Source organism: Bos javanicus, chromosome 11 (genome assembly GCF_032452875.1).
Source record: "Bos javanicus breed banteng chromosome 11, ARS-OSU_banteng_1.0, whole genome shotgun sequence".
In the NCBI taxonomy this organism is placed as follows: Eukaryota; Metazoa; Chordata; class Mammalia; order Artiodactyla; family Bovidae; genus Bos; species Bos javanicus.
Window position 1 is genome coordinate 29,482,625 of NC_083878.1, and position 21,565 is coordinate 29,504,189.

General features: G+C 43.5%; 1 long non-coding RNA gene across 4 annotated transcripts; it reads left to right on the forward strand.

The window, feature by feature from the left end:
• The first annotated feature begins 82 nt into the window (after positions 1 to 82).
• Positions 83 to 21,253, forward strand: LOC133256987 (uncharacterized). 4 transcript variants are annotated; one of them, XR_009739361.1, is made up of 6 exons: positions 83 to 625; positions 4,956 to 5,086; positions 12,399 to 12,541; positions 15,818 to 16,551; positions 18,154 to 18,347; positions 19,229 to 21,253. It is a non-coding gene; the product is annotated as an uncharacterized LOC133256987 (long non-coding RNA). The 4 variants fall into 4 exon arrangements; XR_009739363.1 differs by lacking the exon at positions 12,399 to 12,541 and having other exon boundaries at positions 19,229 to 19,368; positions 20,918 to 21,246; XR_009739360.1 differs by lacking the exon at positions 12,399 to 12,541 and having other exon boundaries at positions 19,229 to 21,252.
• Positions 21,254 to 21,565: the final 312 nt, after the last annotated feature.

The following is a 21,565-nucleotide window of genomic DNA, read 5'->3' on the forward strand; positions in this document are numbered from 1 at the left end:
AAACGAGTCCCGGCCAACCCCCTCCCCTCCAACGCCTCTCGAGACCCTTTTATCCACAATTATGTGATAGACGATGCAAAAGATAAAGGGAAGGGGACGAACGGATGACGTAACTGTGTTTCACTCCCTAGCGAGCCGTTGAAGAGCCGGTGGAGTGGCGCCTGAGAGGCGCTACTTTGCGGCGCGGAAGAGCATCGTAGTAACGACGCGAAGCGCGATGATCGTTGAGCCCTCCTCTGATTGGCTGGTTCGTACCTGCAATGCGTCACTGGGGCTCGCAGCCGCTGCCGGGACGCGGTGCAGCTTCTGCCGTTGCGGCTCGGGCCGCGCTGTCCTGGCAACTGCGGTTGGCTGGAAAGCTTTCCTCCTCCACCCATCCTTCCTTGCTACATTTGCACGAACGCTTTCCCGCCCCGGTGTAGGGGGTCTACGAAAGTAGCGATTAAGAATGAAGCTGAAAGACCCAGTGAAACCCGTACCCCGCGCTCTTCATCTCAGCCTCGTTTATCCGCCTTATGGAGGCCACACGTTTACCATGTAACTCCCCCACAAAGCGAAAAGTGAAAATCACACAGTCGTACCCGACTCTTTGTGACCCCATGGAATTCTCCAGGCCAGAATACAGGTATCTTTTTCCTTCTCCAGAGGATCTTCCCAGCCCAAGGACCGAACCCACGTCTCCGGCATTGCAGGCAGATTCTTTACCAGCTGAGCCCACAAAGCCCATGAAAATCTTCGTAAAGGCGAATGCAGCTGTTTACCTGACTAATCCTAAAGAAACTTCCGTTGATACTTCCCCTTTGGTGGCTCAGACCGTAAAGCGTCTGCGTATAATGTGGGAGACCCGGGTTCAATCCCTGGGTCGGGAAGATCTCCTTGAGAAGGGAATGGCAACCCACTCCAGTATTCTTGGGCTTCCCTGGTGGCTCAGACGTTAAAGCGTCTGCTCGCAATGCGGGAGACCTGGGTTTGATCCCTTGGTTGGGAAGATCCGCTGGAGAAGGAAATGGCAACGCACTCCAGTCATGGACGGAGGAGCCTGGTGGGCTACAGTCCACGGGGTCACAAACAGTTGGACACGACTGAGCGACTTCACTTTGCCTTCATCATGCGGATAATTTACCAGGAGGGGGGAAAAAACACAGTATACAAAATTCCAATAGCTCCTTGATACTGTGGAATAATAGGGTTCTGGCTTGGAGTGAGACCTGGGTATGAGTACTGGTTGGGTCACTTTTGTTAGATGTATGACCTTGGATGAGTCATTTAATCTTTAGCCTTATTTGTAAAATGGAGGTTACAATACCTATCTTGAAAGGTTATAAGAATTAGAATCATATAAAGATTAGCATCTAGGTAAAGTGTTGAAGTACCTGGTTCAGGGTAGGCACACAGTGGTTACTATAGTAAAACCATAGTATTGTGTATATGTGATCATACTGAGTTTCCTAATGAATTTGCCCTTTTGAGTCTTTAATCTCTCAGGTTTAAATGAACATTTTTGAAGCCACATAGAAATTAGCTCTGAAATTGGCATCCTTGTGCACTGTTGGTGGGAATGTAAAATGGTACAGCCGCTTTGGAAAATAACATGGCAGTTCCTTAAAAAATTAAAAATAGAATTACCATATGATCCAGCAATTGTGCTTCTTGGTATATACTCAAAAGAACTGAAAGCAGGATCTTAGAGATATTGTTACACCCATGTTCATGGCACTATTCAAGACAGCTAAAATGTAGAAGGGATCCAAGTGTTCATCAGCAGATGAATGGATAAGCAAAATGTGGTATACATCTGTTGTACATAAATGGCATACTATTTGGCCTTAAAAATGCTGCAATATGCCACAGCATGAATGAACTTCAATGACATTATGCTAAGTGAAATAAGTCACAAAAAGTCACATACTGTATGATTCCGTTTATTTGAGGTATTTGGAATAGTCAAAAATCACAGAAACAGAAAGTAGAATGATGGTTGTCAGGGAAAGGGGGAACAAGGAGTTATTGTTTAATGGGTATAGATAAGAGTTTCGAGTCTACAAGATGAAAATAGTGGTGGGGATGGACGGGGATGGTAACACGGCATTACGTATTTAGTACCACTGAACTCTACACTTAAATGGTTATGACAATAAATTTACGTGCGTTTTGTCACACATGAAAAATTTTTTTTTTTTTGAACTTTTAATTTGGAAAACTTTAGATATAAACTATATACAAGTGGACTGTAGCCTACCAGGCTCCTCTGTCAATGGAATTCTCCAGGCAAGAATACTGGAGTGGGCAGCCATTCCCTTCTCCAGGGATATACAAATGGAGAGAAAAGTATAACAAAAAAAGTACCAATCACTTAGGTTTACCATTTTGTCATTCTGTCATTTGGCATTCTGTCATTCTTGTTTCATATATTCCCCATACCCCATTTAAAAACAATTACCTTCTTGGTCCCACCCAAAATAAACAAGGGTGTGCATAACCTGGAATATTTAGCAAGTGAACAGCAATAATTTATATACCGTATAAACGCATTTGAAAATAATGTAATTGTTACCTTAGAGGGGGCTTAGAGGATTTCGCCCACCGCAGAGATTCCAAAGAGGGTTCCCAGAGAACATGACTCCTCCATTGGGTCTGACATGATAATGGGCCAGGAAAAAGCAAAAAGGCAGGGAGGAATAGAGCAGCAAGTTTAGATGAAAGAAAGAGCGAAGGCAGGCAATTACATGGCACAGTGGAGGAGTGTCAGTGGTTAGGCATTACCAGGGTGAGCCCACTTCAGGAGATAGTGCTGGGAAGTTAGGAAGAAACTAGGGATTCATGCTCAAACTGCAGTTCCTCAAGAATGTTGGTAGAATCACTGCCCAGAAAAAATCCTCTTAGGCACAACAAGACTTCATAATTTTCCGGTTAAAAAGCACAACCTTGTAAAACCTAATGAATAGCATTTTCAGCAAACCAAGGTAAGATCTGCTTATTGAGAAGAAGAGTCCCTCCAGAATACCTCCAGAATGCCCCGCAAGACCAAAATACTTTCTTAACAGCTTATCTGAACCAACATGGAAAGCCTCAGTGGAATTTAACCTGCTTTAAACAACTTAGACTGGAGAAGGCAATGGCAACCCACTCCAGTACTCTTGCCTGGAAAATCCCATGGATGGAGGAGCCTGATAGGCTGCAGTCCATGGGGTCGCTGAAAGTCAGACATGACTGAGCGACTTCACTTTCATGCATTGGAGAAGGAAATGGCAACCCACTCCAGTGTTCTTGCCTGGAGAATCTCAGGGATGGGTGAGCCTGGTGGGCTGCCATCTATGGGGTCACACAGAGTTGGACACGACTGAAGCAACTTAGCAGCAGACAACTTAGGCTTCCCTGGTGGCTCAGATGGTAAAGAATCTGCCCGCAATGCAGGAGACCCAGGTTTGATCCATGGGTCAGGAGAATACCCTGGAGAAGGGAATGGCTACACACTCGAGTATTCTTGTCTAGAGAATTCCATGGACAGAGGACCCTGACGGGCTACAGTCCATGGGGTCACAAGAGTCAGACATTGAGAGACGAACATTTTCAAACTTAGACATTTTCTCAAGCCATCTAAAGTATTTCTTTCACTAGACCAGAGGTGGATTCGCTTTCTTTCAGTCACGTGAATCAGACACAAAGTAAGAGCTCTTTCAATTAGTATTGGCAACCCTGTGACCTTCCTGTCAGATGAATGACTGCTCAATAAAAGCTCTGGACCCCTCAGTGTGCTTCTGTTGTCCTTGCTAATATGGTGAGGCATTGATGCCACAGGGAGAGGGCTTAATTAACTTACCCCACCAATGAAACAAGGGCTTCCCTGGTGGCTCAGACAGTAAGGAATCTGTCTGCAATGCAGGAGACCCAGGTTCCATCCCTGGGTTGGGAAGATCCCCTGGAGAAGGAAGTGGCAACCCAGTCCAGTATTCTTGCCTGGAGAATTCCATAGACAGAGGAGCCTGGCATGCTATAGTCCATGGGGTCACAAAAAGTTGGACACAGCTGAGCTACTTTCACTTACGAATGAAACACAGTGTACCACTGAGAATGTCACTTAAAAGTGGGTAACTGCGTCAGAATTAAGCTGAAATCAGAGCCCTGAGGCCACTCTCCCATTACCCTCCATTCTGATATCACCCAAGTCTAAGGTTTTCCTCAGACATTTGTCTCTGATTCTTCTTCAGATGGAAGAGCCATCAACAGTTTTTTTTCCTTCAGGCTAGTCATTAAGAATATTCTCTCTTTATACAATACCCCACCAGTATGCAGTGCTTTTACACATGAAATTTTTAATGATCAGAAATTGAATGACAAAAATGAATAATCAGTTCTTCTAGAAAATGAGTTTTTAAAGGGATTGATGTATAATGTATAACTAGCTTGAGTATAATATACAGATGCATGCTTACAGACAGATGTATTGAATCAAAGAGCTTTTAAACAAATATTTGATAATCAAATATGTCTGTTTAAAGACAATACAGAAAAGTTCTTCCTGGTTTCTCAGGTTGAATTTTATTAAGGCCTCTCTTGCAAAACCTTCCTTGCTATTCTCCCAAATCTTCCCACAATCTTCTCCCAATGGGAGAATGGCATTGAAACATGTGAAACATCATGTATGAAATGAGATGCCAGTCCAGGTTCAATGCACGATGCTGGATGCTTGGGGCTAATGCACTGGGACGACCCAGAGGGATGGTGTGGGGAGGGAGGAGGGAGGAGGGTTCAGGATGGGGAACACATGTATACTAATTAAATAATTTTCTATTAAAGAAAAAAAAAATTCAAAAAAAAAAACAAAAAAAAAAACCTTCCTTGCTGACCTCTCTAATAAGAGAAAGAAAATGAGAGAAAAAAAAAGTTGAGACATACATTTAAAGACATTGTGGTTTTTGTGTATTTGAGACTGTTCCAAATCAATTTATTTATAGAGCATTTGTCTTCCACAAGATGACTTACAGTGCAGCTTGACTTTGGCAACTGCCAGCTGAGAAGCAGAGTTGGTGACTAACCATTGCATCAAGGCCCGGGAAGTTGGTTGTCTACTTTCCTCTCCTGACTGGTGAGATCTTACAGCTTTCTAACTTTGTCTATCCTGGGAAAATAATAATTCACTTCCTCTCCAGGCCTCAGTTCCTCAATTTGCAGAATAGAGATAACACAAGCCCCATCCTTTGACACTTCTTTTCTGTAGCTTCTCTCTTCCAGCCAGCTCTGCTATGAACGAAGGCAGAGGACAATCTCAGTGGCATTCTTTTTTTTTTTTTGACTGTGCAGGGTCTTTGTTGCTTTGCGCAGGCTTTCTCTAGTTGAGAGAGCAGGGGCTATTCTTCATTGTGGTGTTCAGGCTTAGTTGCTCTGCAGCATGTGAAATCTTCCTGGATCAGGGATCAAACCCACGCCCCTCTGCACTGGCAGGTGGATTCTTATCCACTGTACCACCAGGGAAGTCCCCCAGTGGCATTCTGGATTGCAGGTCCTGTGTGATTCTCAACAGGTGAAAGAATTAAGCCCTAAATGCCCTAAGGCACTGACAGTGTGCATCAACTTCTCTCCTATGCATCTAGAATAGAACTTGTTTTTACACCAACCTGGAGAGAGATGACAAAATAGTACTTAGATGATTTTCTTGTTCTGTGGTTCAGATAAGGAGCCCTGGTTGAGAAAAGGAAGCTATCCCCTTCTAGGACTACAGGGTAAAACAGAGCTGGAACCAGAATACAACCAGGTCATGAGAGTGTCTCGCCCACAGCATCATCAGTTTGATGAGGAGTGAAGAGTATAGGGAAAACACTGAATCCTCCAGACTTACTGAATAGGCTTATGCTCATATATACATGGAAAAAGCTGAGGGTCATTAACTTTGATATTGACACTGCCACTCACTCATTTATTCATTCAAAAAAAAAGATATCAATTTAGGGTGACTAACCATATAGGTTTGCCTAGAATTGAGGGGTTTCCTGGGACACAGGACTTAAATTGCTGAAACCAGGCAGTTACAGTTAAATTAGGGTGGTTGGTCACCCTAGAAACCATGATCACTCATTTAATAAATCAGATCAGATCAGGTCAGTCGCTCAGTCGTGTCCGACTCCTTGTGACCCCATGAATCGCAGCACACCAGGCCTCACCAGCAGTCTATTACGTGCTATAAATGTGCAGTGAGAAGAATGAGTTATGATAAGAATGACCCCAGGGGCACATAGGAAGACAGCCCGATGGGCAAGAGGAAGACTTCCTAGAGAATGTAATCCACAGGAATTTGGGTTAAGGTGGAGAAAGAGGGAAAGGTGTTTGAAGCAGAGAGAAGCAGTAAAGAACAGAGACATCGTCATCACCATCATCACTTCTACCATCCTCATGACACTTGCAGCCACGGTGATTGGTTGCTCACCTCAGGCCAGGCCCTGTGCTGATCATTTTATATACACTGTCCATTTTATTGACCATTCTATTCCTCTTGAAACCCTCTTCTTGCTTGGCTTTTGGAACTTAGCTCTGCTAGTATTTCTCCCACCTCTCTGGCAGTGTCTCTGCAGGCTCCTTGGCTGGTTCCTTCATCTGTTGCTTAAAAGATGGCATGTCTCCAAGTTTAGACCATGGCTCTCTTTTCTTGTGACTTTGGATACCCACTGTAGCACCCCCCCCAACTTGCACAGCAGTGGCTGTGTGCTGATCACCCCCAAATACAGATGGCCAGAGGTAAAGTCTCTCCTCAATTCCTATTTAGTATTTTCAGCTGCTCAGGATCACCTTAACATTTGTAGGCTCAGTCAAGAGTAAAAATAGAGGCTTACAGAGCATATGTTAAATGTGTTAAAGTCATAAGTCAATCTAATGAACAAATAAAATATATTCTATCCTCCTACCTTGATGTATAAACTTTCATAATAACCTGGAAGGCTGTGGTCAATTGTAGAATTTCAGATTTCCACACCAGACCATGAAGTGTGCGGAAGCCATCCTCTAACCCACGGCGTACAGTCCTCCTCTCACCCTCAGTCCATCACATACTATAAGGGGGCTGGCATCAATATGTGCACTCACTCTGGTCCTTGTGACCAAGTCCATCATCAGCCCCACAAATAGCTGCTTCTCAATCATCCCTCAGAGCCTAGAAGCAGGATCTGTGCTATCTGAGCAAGGAATTCTGTGATCCTGGAGACCTAGAGGAGTCTTGAGTAGGAGAGAGTGTGGGCTCTGGGTAGGGAGGTCCCTGTGGCCCTGAGTGGAGGTGTGCTTCTGGAGGAGAGCCAGAGCGGGGCCCTAAGAGAGGGTCCTCTCTTGAAATCCTAAATGTGTCTATTGACAACTCCTCTTACAGGCCTTCAGGCCCTGAAACATCACATCAAACACTGAACCCAGCATAATTTCACCTGGATCTGCTTTCCTGTATTCTGATCTCATTGAAAAGTGCTTCCCTCCACCCCATCATCCAAGCCACACTACTGGCAGATACCTATGTCTGCTCCTGCTGCTTCCTCTGCCTGGAACATCCTTCTTTGTGTTCCTACTACCTGCTGCATATCCATTCATATTTGCCCCGAGCATGATATTCCCTGTGATGTCTTCCTAACCCTACAAGCCCTCTCTCCTTTGTCCAAAGAGAAGGAATCACTCTCTCTCAAAATATCCTTATAGATCAGTGAGACTGAGTTCCTTCAGGGACTTTAACTATCTTTGTACCCTCACTATCTTGCATGGTGCTAGGACATAGCTGATGTTCAGTAAATTTGTTGACTGAATAAGTGGATGAACAAAGATATTATTGTTTTGTACATGCCTTTTCCATGTGACTTTAATAGCACTCAGAAGATTTTTCGGAGAAGGCAACGGCACCCCACTCCAGTACTCTTGCCTGGAAAATCCCATGGATGGAGGAGCCTGGTAGGCTGTAGTCCATGGGGTCGCTAAGAGTAGGACACGACTGAGCAACTTCCCTTTCACTTTTCACTATTTCATGCATTGGAGAAGGAAATGGCAACCCACTCCAGTGTTCTTGCCTGGAGAATCCCAGGGACGGGGGAGCCTGGTGGGCTTCCGTCTATGGGGTCGCACAGAGTTGGACACGACTGAAGCGACTTGGCAGCAGCAGCAGCAGCAGCAGCAATAGCAGCAGAAGATTTTTACAAAGCATGAGTTGTCTTATGAACACCAAGAGCATTTTTATCAGAGAGAGTAGCCAGAGGATAATTCTCATCTTCTTATGTAAGTTTTATTTAAATCAATTTGAAAATGCTAAATATGAACTTAGTCAAATATAATTTTCATCTTCCTTGGAATTTTTTAGATGTCATTATACAATGATTGTTTATACAATTTTTAGATTGTAATTTTTTCTCATCTTATTTTGAGAATTTATGATTCAGACCATATTAGTTTGATGAAATTAAGAATTAAAGCAATTAATCATCACATAATTAAGCTAAAAAAATTGTGCTTTCAACTTTGAATAGTTTCACAGAAAAGAAGTGATTGATGTTGTGGCTCACATTGTGCTGGTAGTGTGGGGGCCTCCATGGAGGTGTGAATTCTCTGCAATGGTACCTCAAATTTTAACTTCATTTTCTTTATACTAGCTTAATAAGGTAAAAATCAGGATTCCCATTCTCAAGACTGGGAAGTTGTCATTATTGGGGGTCCTCTCTTTCTTTCTCATTGTTTTCCATTCCCTATCTGATTATCTAGCCAATATTTCTAGGTTCTTTTCAGAGAACTTAGAGTAAATCTTCATTTTTAATGTCTTAAACTAAACTTAGTGAGATGTTTTCCTTAAGTGACTTCCCTCTGCCTGAGGAAAGGGGTGTCACTTAGCGAAAACATCTCCTTTCTCTTACTGCCATATTCTCATGTTCACCGGCTTCAAAGTGAAGCAGTCAGAGCCCCTGCCATTCATGTGGGGGCTGGGGGGCAGAGAGGTGCCCCTATTACAATAATAGGATTGATTAGGAATAAAAGAGCTTCTGTTTTTCCAGATATAATCTTTTTCTCTGACTGCCAATTTCCTCAGAAATTTAGTTCTCAATTTATCTTTAAAACTTTGGACAGAAAAGTTGAAAAAAGAGTACAATAAACCATTCAGGTACCGTCCACTTAGATTCAACAGTGGCTAACATGTGCTGTGCTTGCTTTCTCTTTCTCAGTCTCCATCTCTCTAAGCTCACAAGTGCGTGTGCACACACACACATACAAATGTGAAATTTTTTTGGATGAACCATTTGACAGTAAGTTACAGACATTACACTTCAGCCCTAAATTTCAGCATATTTCCCCTAAGAATAAGGATATTTTCCTAAAAGGCACAACACCATTACCACATTTTTAAAAAATTCCTTAATTTTATCTTTGATCCAATCTATACTTAAATTTCTGTAATTGTCCCTGAAATGTGTTTCATGGCTGTTTCGTTTTTCCCAACTAGATCTGACAAGGATTACACTTTGCAAGGCTGTGCCTCTTTAGACTCTTTTAATTTTTTTAATCTGGACCGGTTTCCCTACCTCTGTTGTTTGCTCGAGATATTGATATTTTGAAGAATCCTGTACAGTTTTCTTTCACAATGTCCACGCTCTAGATTTGTCTGATTGTTTCCTTCTAGTGTCATTTAACTTGTTCCTCTATCCCTCTATTTCCTATACAGTAGAATTTAGGTCTTAAGGCTTCACAGATTCAGGATGAAGACTTTTGGCAAAAATACTTCACAGGTAATACTGTGTATTTCACACTGCATCATCTCAAGAGCACATAACAGCCATTGTTCTACTCTTAGTGATGACTAATTTGATCACTTAGTTAAGATGGCATTTATGAGACCTCATCATTGTAAGGGTATATTTTCCATTTTTAATTAATAAGTAATCTGTGGGAAAATACTCTGCCACTGTGTGAATATCCTGTTTCCTAATAACTCTTACCTAGTGATTTTATCATCCACTGATGATCCTTGCTTAATAATATAAATACATTGCAGGTTGCAAAAAAACCTTTTTTTTAATTCTATGATCCCTTTGATATATATTAGCTGGCATTCTTTTTGTAAAGAAGTACATTCCTCTCCTCTTCTTTCATTTTCTGAGTATTCCTATTAACTGGTATGTTTTTTAAAAATTGAGTGTACTATCAATTACATTCATTTTAGTTTTTCATGCTCAAGTTGTTCCAAATCTGGCCAGTATACACTGTTCATGCCAGCTCTAGTGTACTTTTGACACATCTCCATCAGTTTTTGAGTAGTTTCTTGCTTTCTGGCACAAAATGTTCCAGGCTCACCTTGTACTTACTCTGCTCAGAACTGGAATCAGTTATTTAATTCAAGGATCCTCAGAGATACTAAATGCACCCTTTTCTTTTTGGTTTTTCATTCCAAACTTTTAAAAACTCATCATTCTGTATTTATTGCACTCAGCCAATCAATAAACATTTCAACGGCTCTCCCTAGGTCCTCAGATTTTTTTCTTCTCAGTGCGGCTTTTATCCTTGCTCTCAGTGCTATCTCTATACAGCTCTTAATGTCTCCTTCAATCCTTTCCCAAGGTGTCATATTGGCAGGTGTAAAAGTGAGCACTGAGTCAAACTGGAAAATGGATAACCTCACAAAGCCCACTGGGAAGCTGAAGGTGAAAGCTTAAACAAGAAGGGCCTGGGCAAGAGAAAAGCACAGACCCTCCGCAGGCATGATGCAGCTGTAACTGCCCGTGACAGAGAAGCCACATCTTCCTTCAGCCCCTGCTCTCATCCTCACACCTGTTTGCTTTCTAGAAACCAGAGAGAACTGGAGGCTGGCAGGAGCATATCTATAATCTCAGAGTTCAATGCTTCGGGTAGGGTGACCTTAAGACCAGGAGAGAAAGGGAGGTAGCTACTGTTCTAGGTCCCCAAAAGTCATTCCCATATTCATCTGAACCCATAAGACTATCATTTTGGCTATTTGTACAGAGAACTCCTTTGCTAATTTTTCTTTTGTGTTCATGTCTGTTTCTACATTTGAGTATCTTCTCTCCAGACTGCCCATATTTTTAACAGTAAATAAAGTGGAAATATTATTAGGTACCTTGATTCCTAGCTATCTACATCTTATTAAAGCTTTTAGCTGTGGATCAAAGTTCTCCTTCATCTATGCCTTTCTATATCTAGTGGCATTATCTCACAGCAAGCCCTGCATTATGCTTTTCTTGCCCCAGAAAATGCCTCCTGAGCTCTGCCCTCTTCTGCCTTTGAGTCATCTGACATCATATAGAGGGCCACCACTACACAGTGACTCGGGGGGTAGGGATTTGTATCCAAGTCACCACCAATCAGCTCTGTGATCTTGGGGTAAGTTTCATAACCTCTCTGGACCTCAGATTGCAAATAGTCATGTAATCTCTTATTTGAAGGGTTTGTTCTGTTTTTTTAGTAAGGAGAGGGAGAGAGACATCATAGAAATCTTTTCCCTAAAGTATACATTGTTTGGGTGGGAAGAGATTCCAGAGGTCATTTAATGTAACCTTCTACCAAAGAAATTAAGGCCCTAAAGATGAGATGATTTGCCCAAGGTCCTGCATCCAGCTGAAGGGAGAGCCAGGTCTAGAAGCCAGTGTCCCTGACTCCTTTCTACACCATACACGGCTGGCTCCCACCTCCACCCTCTTTAAAATTCTGCTAACCCTCTAATCCAGCCACAATAACTCCAGTAATCCCTGTCCCCCACCCTCCTTATCTTTCTTTCCTTGTTTTTATCACTTCTGATTATAACAGTAGCTAATATTTTTCAAACACTATATTCTAGGTTCTGTGCTAAGCATTTTACAGTTAGTATCCCATTTAATCCTCACAGCAAACTTGTAGGGTCAGTTCTACAACCATCCAAGTTTATAGATGGAATAGCTGAAGCTTAAAGGATTTACATAATTTTCCCAGTCACACAAGCTGGTAGAGCTCAGAATTAGATTTATAACTCAACTCTATCTGACCTCCAAACCTATCCACTTCACTTTTCTGTCTGTGAATACAGTACTTAGTCATCCATCCATTCATTATCTGGGTTCTTACCAGCACCTACTAGTTAGTGCTCAGCACTGTTCTGGGCACGATATGAAATAAAAGGAAATGGAAGACCCTATTCTAACAGGAAATACAGAATCTATAAATGTAAAACAACTAGAACACATTTCAAGGCAAGATATATGACATAGGAATTCAAAGTAGTTCTTTTTTTATGTCAGTAAACTAAAAACTTTTCAAAGGCAGGGTTTCAACCTACAGTTTCTAGAATACAGCGGGCTCTAGATGGACAATGGAAGTAATCTTTTTTGTCAGACAGAAAATAGATGTTGGCATTGAAAAAGCAGGTTTACCGCTGAGAGTCTAACTTAAGTTCTCTGTTCGTACAGAATTTTCAGATCCCACTAAAACTGTGTCAACAAACTACCAGCAACAAGAAAAGTTGAGTATCTACTATATGCTAGGTACAATGATGGGCACCTGGAAGCTAGAAAGACAAGGAAGACAGTGGGAACACTCAGATCAGTCAGAGGTAAAGCTGAACTGGGGTGTGCATAGTGCCTTATTGCTGATGTGGTCAGAAGGGGCTGGGCTCTAGGATTATCTAAAGCATCCTGGGGAAAGAGAATTCTCTTCCAATGGGAAGTGGAAAATGACAAACTTGGTATTTGGAGGGTTTCAAAAGAGGAGAGGAAGTTTGGGGTTTGAAGTGAGGACTTAGTAAGCCAGGCAACCCTCCAGGCTTCTCACCAACAGGGGCAGGCTCCCTTAAGATGGGAATTTGATTTGTTTTCATTGCACTAGTGTACACTGACTCACTCCTAGATCTCAACACCTTTATGAGTGAATAGTTTAACTATTTGTGTTCCTTTGTTAGACTTTGGAGTTATTCAGTCAATTTAAAATCTTAAAGTCAATACATTTAAAACCAGTTTGGTCTGTGGCCCAATTTAGCTTGATCTGAGACACCCAAGTCTCCTCACTGGCGACCACTTTAAAGTTGTTGAATCATGGAATGATCATGTTACTGTCATCAACAAGTGGAATCATTTCTTCCAAAACTGACGTTGGGTGATGACTTCCTTTCCACTGGAACTTTGTATCCTTCAATCTGGAGTTTTATGATGTAGTAAAATAACAATGACAGCAACAAATGGAGTTTCCTGGAGAGAAGTAGAATCTTCCTTCTTTAGGCATTTCGCTTTCTCAGCCCTTTAGACAATAGCTTTAAAACATTAAAATATGCCACCTGGCCTCCAGAAAATGAAAATAAATGGCCTCCCAAGGTCCTCCCCAGTCTCAGCATTCAGAGATGCTTCATATATACACTAATTAATTTTCCCATCAGTGTTTTCATTAGTCAGTAGGGCTGTGAAAGTTACAACCCTTTTGTGAAAGGACTGAAATTGAACCGGTTTTTACAACATGGCGGGGTTCTAGAGGGCCCTTTTGCCATCTTCCTAGAAGCTCCAGCTCTCCTGACAGGCTGCCTCTTCTCTACAAGGGTCTGCTCTATGGAGCTTTCTGAATTGCAAATGCAGAAATTTCCTCTGACTTTGTGGGCAGTGTGTTGGTAATTCTGTGGTATGCAGTGATCTAATACCCAGGGAGTCTGTTACCATGCGACCAAAGCTGAGGTCAATTATGGTTCCCCATCAGTGACCCACAGCAGTTTTCATGCCTTTCACTGCAGTCTATTTTGAAGCACAGACACTTTAACATTTTTGAAGGGAACCAGAATTATCATTCAGCTGATGAACTGCCACACAGACAGACATTTTCTTATGATTCATTGAAGTGTAGGTCCTAAGAGGTAATGCATTCCATCTCAGTGTATTAAAGAGAGTGAAGACAAATAGATCAGAGAACAAATCAAACGGTGCACATCAGAGATGCCAAGCTCAAGAGAATAACCTTCTAATATTAATATATGGGCTATATAACCCACTGGGCAAAAACATGTTTTATTCAGGAAACCAACAAATCAAGTAATCTCTCGATAGAAAGCCATTTATAGGTCATTTGAAAATTGAATCCATAATCTTTAATAAAGCTTATTTATACCAACGATGAAGCAATCTCAAATAAATAAAACTGAAAGCAGTGATAAATTAGCTCCCTAGCCTTTATATGTTTATTACATTGTAATCATTCAAATCCACTGAAGTCAAATTTGTCTTACCAATTTCCTAAATTCAATCCAGTGAGCTCCTGGTCCTTACACAAAGTCAATTCATATTGTCAAGTGACAGCAAGAAAAATCAATATTACGCTGGGTTTTTTTTTCCACCATCCAGAGGGACATTACTAAGTGTAAGTAATAATACAAGCTTTTACCATCCACAAATCTATTATTTATATGTAAATTCTAGCCACATGCTCTGATACCCTTAAAATGGCAATGAAATAAAAAGCTGACCCTGGGAAATATGTCATACCCAGCATGGTAGAAAAGATCCCTAGGGCCTTAGTCAGGAAATAAAGAGCTGTGCTAGAATTTTATTGAAAAATCGTGATGACAAAGCCCTTTCCATTTAAAAACCATAGTCCGTCATTGTCATCAAATCAATGGCTGAAAATGAATGGAGAGGGTCTCATTTTGCTTTCTGCTTGGCACCCAGCATTGGGTAATGCACTCACATCACCAGCTACAAATCAGATCAGGAGACGGCTCAGAAATTTCCCTAGAATGACGACAGGGTTCAGCAGAAGCCCAAGCCCGGCTGGAGCGTGCCTGAGGCTGCCGGCTCTAGACCTGCTTCTCACTGATCCACTGTCAGTCTGTGGGATGCAGGATTCCCCTGGTAAATGCAAGCTGCCCTCCTTCCTAGGAGCTCAACACACGCAGTCTTCCTCCGCGCTGGGGCTGCAAAGGCCTCAAAACGTTTATTCCTCCTAAGTCGGCCTTGTTAAATGTGGTGAGGTATTTTTTCCTTAACTAGGATTTTCAGGTAGAGGTTGCGATTTGAAATAAAATGAGACATGGGGCGGTCCCAGGCAGGTCTGAGACCTGCTCTCTGGGACCCAGGCACCGCCCTCCAGTCCACTCCGCCTGCTGTGAGGCGGAGGGAAGGGAGGCAGGAGGATTCCTCGCGGAGGAATGTGGTAGGAAAGGTAAACAGCGCACGTGAACTGCCCAGAGCTGCAGAGAGCCAAGAAAGGGGCATTCTCCCCTTCCCGATCCCAGAGCAAATATTTACCGAGCCGGACTCCGGTCGTGCGCAGCGCTCTAGGCAGCTGGGAAGGGCCTGGCCGGCCTCGGGTTAGGGCTACGGACGCCTCCCGCCTCACCTAGCTAACCGGGCGAAGGAATCGGGGCAAAGCGTTTCAGAGGCAGGAAACGTGGTTTGAATGCTCTGGCTCCACGGAACAGCGATGGCCTTGATTGAGTCACCGACACTGAGCTTCCTCGTTTCCTCACTGCACCGTGAAGGGTTACAGGGTCTATGCTGGAGGGGGACTGTGAGAGCTAGAGTCAGTGCCCGTCGACCGCCTGGCACCGCAGAAACCTGTTTTCCAGCATCCTGCCCTCACCGTCCCCACCCTTCCCGGACTCTATTGGACAGACGTTCTGCATCCAGCAATGCAGCCCTTTGTCATCCCCCTTCCTGGGGCTTGTCTTATTTCCACGTCAAAGTTGCAGGGTCCTAGGGAGCAGCAGGTACGGCCTGCCCAGCTCTGCAGGTCCCTCAAGATCAGCCCCAGCGTCACTGTGGCCTCCTGAATCACACGCAGCTGCCTGCTCAGAACAGAGGAAAAAGAAGCCATCGCTCTTTTCACCTCTTCTCTCTCTCTCTCTCTTCTGCAGCAGTCAGGCCGGCAGCCAGAAAAAGCCCAGTATCTCCCTCCATCGTTTCCTGCAGCCTCCACGCACCTGAGCAGAGGTGGAGAGGATGAGGGGAGGAGCGACTTCAGACCCCTGGCTCCTGAGCTGCACCCCTTCTATGTTCCCTGAGGGGAGTCCTCTGGATGGTGGAGGAGGGGAGAGGCACCCTATAGGCAAGGGTTCAGAGAGAGAGCTCCTGGCCACTGCTCAGTCTGTCCCCTCCCCCAGCATTAAATCAAGAAGGTGTTCCCAAATTCACAGCACCGTTCTTCATTGTGGGTGGAATGAGGGGTACGAGCTCCCTTTCCTAAGCTCTGGTGGCCAAGGCCCTGTACATGATGAGGTTTATGGAGGGTGGTTTACTCAGAACATGAGGAAGCAGGGTGAATCTGATTGGCCCCATTTTACAAATGAGGAAACTGAGGCTAAGAAAGGTTAAGTGGTTCCCCCAAGTCACAGCCAGAAAATGCGTGAGCTGGGATTTGGGAGCTCCAGGCGGTGACTCTGGAGCTCACCCCCTCAGCCCGAGCAGGCTTCCTGCTAGCAGGTGGCGGAGAGGGAGCTGACTCACAGCTTTTGATTCGTTCAGTTCTTTTCTGCATTAGTGCTGTTACTTCAGCCTGATGAACAGATACTGCAGTTCCCATCTCTCACTTTGCAAAAAACAGCCACAGGAGGCTGCTTGCCTGCAAGCCCAGGAGTCACAGCATTTCCAGGTAACACACTGACACAGCAGCTTGTGGGTAAGTTAAAAGAGAATGTTTGAGTCCCTAGAGATCTTCTAAATCAAGGATTCTTAACCTGGAGTTCAAGGTAGACCTCAGGGGAATCTGTAAAGCCCCAAATTTGTATATACAAACATTTTCCTAGGGCAGGGGTGCAGACCTTTCATCAGATTCGAAAAGAGGCTTTAAGCCCCAAAGCGCTAAGGACTGTGCAGGGTCTAGCCAACCAGGCCTCACACTCCCAGGCTCCTGTTGAGTCATGAGGCAGCACAATCTGTGATGGAGAAAACCCAGAGCCAAACACCAGAAGCAGAATCTGAGCTCTGAATCTTCTGGCAAACATTTTAAAGACTCATGAATTATTAAAATAGCTAATTAAGTCAACCTTCACCAGAGAATATTTGCTTTTTCCCCTCGTTGAGCTCCCTGTGAAATTCGAGTTCTTTTCATCTTAAGCACAAGGTCGTTTCCCTTTATTCTCTCTTAGCTGGTCTAGGAAGAACTTGGAGTGGCCCACTGTGTTCAGTAGTAGCAGCCTGCTATATGCACCTCAGTGTACACAGCTGGGAGGCTCTTAACCCATTTTCTCTCCTTTACCTGATACAATTCAGTTCCATGCAGTGAACTTCCCACCTTAATCGCAATCCTTCTGTTCTGTCAGGCCTCTCCCTCAGTGATCCACATCAGCCATGCCTGCTCCCACATCTTCCCTTCTTACCAAGACAGTTCTGCCCTTGGAATGCTGTGAGTGAATGGCCTTGAACCAAAAATATACAACAGTCATCGAATCAGCTTAAGTTCTGAGGCCGCACTGGCTCCCTACAATTTGGAGCACTTCCTCCCTCTCCTCTATACCTAAATCATACTTTCAGGACAGTGGTCCTCCAATTCTGCATCCTTGATGAAGTCTTGTTATTTCATCTTTGTCAGTTTCATCTATTTCCAACTAGATTGTAAATCCCTTGAGAGCAGGAACTTTTTCTTCTTCTTGTAATGTGTTTATGAACAGGTTTTATATCAAGCTTATTGTTGTTTAGTCACTAAGTCTTGTCTGACTCTTTGTGACCCCATGGACTGTAGCCCGCCAGGCTCCTCTGTCCTTGGGATTTCCCAGGAAAGTATACCAGAGTGGGTTGCTATTTCCTTCTCCAGGGGATCTTCCCAACCCAGAGATCAAACCCCAGTCTCCTGCTTGGCAGCTGGATTCTTTACCACTGAGCCACCAGGGAAGCCCTTATATCAAGCTAGATGCCATGTTAAAAACTCTATGTATCAAGAAGTTCTCCCCACTTCCACAGTCTTTGAAGCTGACCCCTTGCCAACAATTTTGCCATTGCAAAAATGAAAAGGTAGGGACCTGGCCAGGAGTGAGGGAATCAACTACCCCCTTCCCATAGGCCTGCTGCCCCAACCCATGGTCAACAAGTGCTTCCCTGGGAGATTGCAGCCTCCATGCTGGCTGCACTTGGTACCCAGATCGGAGACCACCCTCTGTGGCACTGTGAGCCCAGAGCCGAGGCTCCTGCCCCTCACCCTACCATGAGATGCCACGAGCATACACCCGACTTGCACCCTCCCCACACCTGTGTCCAGGTCCCTGCCAAGAACAGAAGGTGACAGTGGTGAAGAGACAGTCAAGATCTGTCAGGGGGGCAGGAAGTCTAGAAGACAGGACTGCAGGAAAGCAAAGGTTGCAGTCCCTGGACTCGTGCTCCATTGTCCAATAGACGTCTCTTCCAGAAACGAAATCGAAGATAAAAGTACCAACAATTTCAAGATGGTGAATGGTGAGCATTAAAACTCAGGTGTGGGGCGCTTCTGAGTGGGAAGCTCTGGGTAACAGCGCTGGAGGCACACCCTGAGGCCTGCCTGCAGTTTCCTGAAATCTCTGCCGTGACTCTACCTGCAGAGATACAAAGGAACAATGGGTGATTCACTTAGGGATGCACAGACTTACCCTAACAGCTATGGATACCACCACCTACCTCATCTACTATCTGGTATGTATATATAGGATTCACGACTTGGAAATACATCTGTAGGGATGAGTAAAACTGGCCAATAAGGCACTCGTTTAATATTTAGCAATCAGATACAAGGCTTTGGTGGAAAATTCTGAGGGCTTTTTAATTTAAAAAAGATTGATTTAGCCATGACCTATGTTCCCTTTCCCCACTGAACCCATTCTCCTTTTCACCTTCCGCAAAATTCAATAATCCTTAATGATTACCAACCATAAAAGAAATAGTGAAAACAAATTTTATTCAATGTCTATTAGGCCTCAACAAGATTAATATAGTGTCACACTTTGGTTTTAAACCCAGTGTTAACCACTATAAGCTGTGTACTATTTTTCTCTCCCTCACATTTTTAATTCATGACTGTAGCTGAATCTTTATCCTAAAAAGATTTTTAAAAGGTTGATTGATCCAACTGGCACTGGCCTGGATTGGGTCCCATGATAGATAATGCTTTTTTTTTTTTTTTTGTAAACACAAGCAAACAGTCCCTCTCCTCAATAACTGAAGTCTTGATAGAGTGACGCTGCCATCAAGAACTGAATTTCTGAGCTGGGCTGGGACAGGGCCTGCTGCCTGTTTGCACTGATGATGTCTGGGGAAGGAAACTGGGTGCATCAGCTGACTGAATTTCTCTTTTTCCTTTCAAGCATCCTGACATTTTGGCTGGCTGTGTGCGCCTCACCCAGCACCCAGCTGCTGGGTTGACATCTGTGAGCTGCTAATTGGTTGGGGAGTTTTGTAGCCCACAGGAGTGAACTGAGCTGCCCAAGAACTGTAACAGAACAAGGTCTCAGAATGGAAATGAGCTGCTGGGATGCGGGACAGTTTTGCATATTGGTGTCTGAAATTCGGGGAGCAAGTTCCTCTGTGGTTGCTAGTTCCTACTTATCTGCAAGTATTTCCAGGGACAGAGAAGGTTTTATTTATCTCTTGGTGCCTACTATTGAGTTGGCCAAAAAATTCATTTGGGTTTTTTCCATATGATCTTATGAGAAAACTCGAACTTTTTGACCAACCCAATACACAGTTAGCATCCAATAAGTGCTTACTGAATTGACACAGCCCCAGTCCTCTTTCCTTTTCTTCACTGTGCCTCCAAACTCTTCCCCTGGGAACTAACATTAGTACTGCTGGCTGCATCCTTGCTAGAGATTATCTCTCTAAGAAAATCTTTCCCTTTACTTCACAGGTCTGGTGATGAAGCATTGGCACTTAAATTTTTTTTTGTTTAATTTTTTGAATGTATTTATTTTTGGTTGCGCTGGGTCTTCGTTGCTGCGAGGGCCTTTCTCTAGTTCCAGAAAGCAGGGGTCACTCTCTAGTTGTGGTGCTGAGGTTCCTCATTGTGGTGGCTTCTCCTGTTGCAGAGCATGGGCTCCAGGCACAGGGACTCAGTTGCTGTGGTGCACGGGCGTAGTCGCTCCTCATCATGTGGGATCTTCCCAGATCAGGGATCAAACCCATGTCTCCTGCCTTGGCAGTCGGATTCTTTACCATTGAGCCACCAGGGAAGTCTTGCACTGTCCCTTTTAAAATGCTTTCCATGCCAATAAGAGTCCAGTAGATTTCTTCCTTTCTAGGTATCCATACTATAGAGGTGACCTCTAATTGTAGGGGTCCCTAGAGAAATGGCCAGTGATCCCTTTCCTCACTGGCTCAGGACATCACAAGTAGGATCCATGCTTTTGTCTGTGGGTTGTTTCTCTAAGCTGAGACAGAGAATTAAATTATAGGCCCAAATTCCCATTAAGCCAATATTTATTTTCCCTGTGCTTTCATGGAAAGCAGTAATAAATCTTGCTTTGTAGGGTCTTTACCTCCTTATTCAGTTCCCTCAGCTAATAAAATCAAGACTATTCCTGAAATTAGATTAAATAATTTGACTCTCCTTCTAGAAGTTTCAGAGCTCTCACTGACCTTTCTTGAAGAAGCAGAAGCTATCTTGTTTTCTTTTCTCTCCCAGTGGCCTATGAATATCCTGTCATTTAAAGAGCAGAAATAAAAAGGATTGAGATAGAAAAGGCAGAAAAACTGGTTGTCAACTTCCACTAATTAGTTATCACTATATGGTCCCAAACTCTCTCCAGGCCTCAGTTCCCTTTCTGTAAAATTTAGGACTCAGAAGAAAAAGTTATCTGTAATGGTCCCTTCTGACTTCCAAAATCTAGGTATCTCAGAGGATTAAAGCCTTCATGCACAGACTGTAATTCTCCAGACCTAACAAAATTGTTTTCTTTGTGACAAGAACATTTTTTTTCTCTTCTTTATTTAAAAAAATAGAACAGAACAAAATGAGCTCAGATCATAAATTCCGCTGATTTCTTTCTAAACCACAGGATTCGTTTTCTGAAATTGCTGTCTTTTCCTTCAAAAGCCTCAGCAGTCCTCAGCCTCGTCAGCCAGTTGCATCACTTTTTATGAGGTCGGTGCAATGAGGAAGCCTTAGAGAAAGGCTGGAATGAGCAGTGACAGGGCACAGGACTCTTTAGTGGTAAAGAACCCCCAGGAGGCCAAGTTGCCCCCCTTCCATCATCTCCTAACATCTAGAACCCAGTCCAGAATCTGAGTGAATAAAATGCTGTTTTGCCAATCAACCCATTGATAATGATTTTTCCAGTGACTATTATGTTCATTAAACTATTGATCCCTCATATTCACAACCCCAACAATCATTCTGGCCTTAGTTTTTAAAGTCATAGAAAGATACATTACTGGGATTTAAGGATAAAATTTCCATAAAAGGAGATCATCTCAGAAGACTCTAGAGATTAGGAACATGAACACTGTAGCAGTCAGGATAAGTTCAAGTTCTGATCCCACCATTTACTGTGAATAGCTGTATGAGCTTTAAATTCCCTGTTTCTACATCCTCATATGTAAAATGAGGATGATAAATAATATCTACTTCATAGGGTGGGACAAGAAGTAATTGAAATAAATTGTGGAAAGAGCTTAGCAAAGTATCTGGCACATAGTAAATGCTC